This window comes from Teleopsis dalmanni, chromosome 2 (assembly GCF_002237135.1).
Source record: "Teleopsis dalmanni isolate 2A chromosome 2, ASM223713v2, whole genome shotgun sequence".
Classification (NCBI taxonomy): Eukaryota; Metazoa; Arthropoda; class Insecta; order Diptera; family Diopsidae; genus Teleopsis; species Teleopsis dalmanni.
Genome location: NC_051847.1, coordinates 126,670,079 through 126,672,324, shown reverse-complemented (window position 1 = coordinate 126,672,324; position 2,246 = coordinate 126,670,079). Strand labels below are relative to the sequence as shown.

The following is a 2,246-nucleotide window of genomic DNA, read 5'->3' as shown; positions in this document are numbered from 1 at the left end:
GGTCGTTTTAATTTTAGAGTTTATGGATAAATTTTCGGCCAGAATATCCCAATGAGTCCTTTTGTAGAAAATTCGCTCCTTTGGAGTGTGCTTTAGGATAATGATAGGTAATACTTAGTGTGAACTCAGATCCTTAATCTGAATTAGCTTGATAGCTTAATTTGTGCGAAGTAATTTTAGCATTTATAACCTAAATCACTTATTTTATTGATTAGTATGATCAATTATAACCGAAACTAGTAGACAGCACTAGCTTAAATGAAATACGCCTTAAATTTCATTACAGTTCAACTCTTTGCTGCGTACAATGATACTATATCACACCCTTCTCGAGGCGAAGCTGCTTTGATGTTGAAAATATATTGACATAACAGAACACCATGGATCTAGAGAGGATAACTCGATAAAACTCCCAATCTCCACAAATTGCAGATCGAGAATCATAAATTTCAGTGACGTACCTACCGCAACTTGTGACGATAATAAGAGGATACCATCTAACAAAACAACAATCTCCATGCGTTCTGGCCCTTCCGTGAGGTGGGACCCTCCTTGAAGGAGAATCTATAAAGAACTGCGAGTGTCGATTAGATCGCTCGAGAGATATAAACATATTTCGGTTACATCCGAAACTGTAAAGGCTAGGCTAGCCTGGGCAAAACAGGTTCTCTATACTCCCGAAGAAGAGAAAAAGAAACCTGTATCGAAACGTTAGCGCTGGTTAGATGCGTCAGTTTTAAAGCCTGATGCCAAAAAGGCGAAATTTCGTGGCAATACTACCAATACTAAATCCTTTAGCGACGCACTGAAGAGCTCCATCACGATGGCGGTCTTCGATGAGAATGACTCTGTTGGCACTATTACTATTCGAAACTGGGATCAAAATGATATTAAGCTTCTAGATTTATATATTGAAGTTCTGAAGGAAGTTGCGGGCACAACTCCCAAATGTCTCGACAGTGGTTGCTTGCTAAGGAGTAAATTTCTAGCCGACCAAAAGCGCGTTCCTGTATTCCAGCCGAACCGTCCGATCTACAGCGGATTCAGTAGGTTATTCGATTCGGAAACCCTGACATTAATATATCTACGTGGAAGGTCACTAAGCTAGAAGAAGCCAAAGGTAAATATAGGTCGGATAGTTTTGTGATCGACAAAGCCTCCCTGGCCATTTTGGTGAGATCTTGTGGCGTCTTAAATTCCCATAAATATGAAGGTTTATAAAAATGATGATTAGCAATCCTCACCTAACGTAAAGGACTCAATTGGTTAAAGAACGCTTCGCAATCATTCTAAAGGCATATGGATTCCATCTTTAGGAACACGACATTCATTTTCCGCTGTTTCAATGACAGCCTGATCTTCTCAGAAAAATAAGAACGCAAAATTCGTAACGACATAGTACTGAAAACATGAAAAGATGCCGAGCTATATATAGAGATCAGATAGTGTGAATTCGGTGTGAATCGGTTGGACTTTCTAGACTGCCAGAAGATCGTTTTCAACTCATTAGGGAGTTTCTGAAACCAAAAACGATATCTTATTTTCACCGATTCTAACGCATTTCGAATTGCTATCGCTAGTACACTTTAAATGCAGCACAGCTGCAGGTACCATTACCCGAAAGTATTATGAAGAACGAAAAAACAGAGGTAATATGGAACAACTCCATAAAAGAAACATTAGAAGCATGTAAGTTCAGTATATCAGCGTTGATAAAGCTTATATATATGTCGCCATCATTTCCGATTGATAACATACGCAACCCACATTCCCATCGGTGCAGCGTTAGAGCAGCAGGTAGCAGAGGGATGGAGACCAGTGGCATATTTCTCGTCAAAACTAAAAGCAACAAGGTCAACAACAATGCGGTTGACGAAGAGCTGCAAGCCTTCTACCTAACAGTGAAGCACTTTAGACGTCGCAAAATTTATAAAATAATGACACCATATTTAATTAAGTTGGGTAGAAACCACAAACTCAAAACGTAAAAAAGGGCTTCTTTAACTTTTTTAAATGTTAAATATTTTAAAAGAATATTAAATTTATTGAAAAAGTAATGAAAATGATATGTAAACCTTGTAGTATATTCGCACTGCCTCATTTAAGTACTTGCTCATTTATTTTAATGAGGAAATGTTTACATTATATTTAGCTTATTTACAGCTGATAAAACTTTTATGAACTTCTCTTCATAATATGTCAACAAAAAAAATTAAATATATAATTGATCTATTAAATTATTTATA

At 37.1% G+C, this 2,246-nt stretch overlaps 1 pseudogene; it reads left to right on the top strand.

Moving 5' to 3' along the window:
- Nucleotides 1-823: 823 nt before the first annotated feature.
- The window catches only part of LOC119675675, a 33,707-nt pseudogene continuing 32,284 nt past the window's right edge, over nucleotides 824-2,246 (top strand).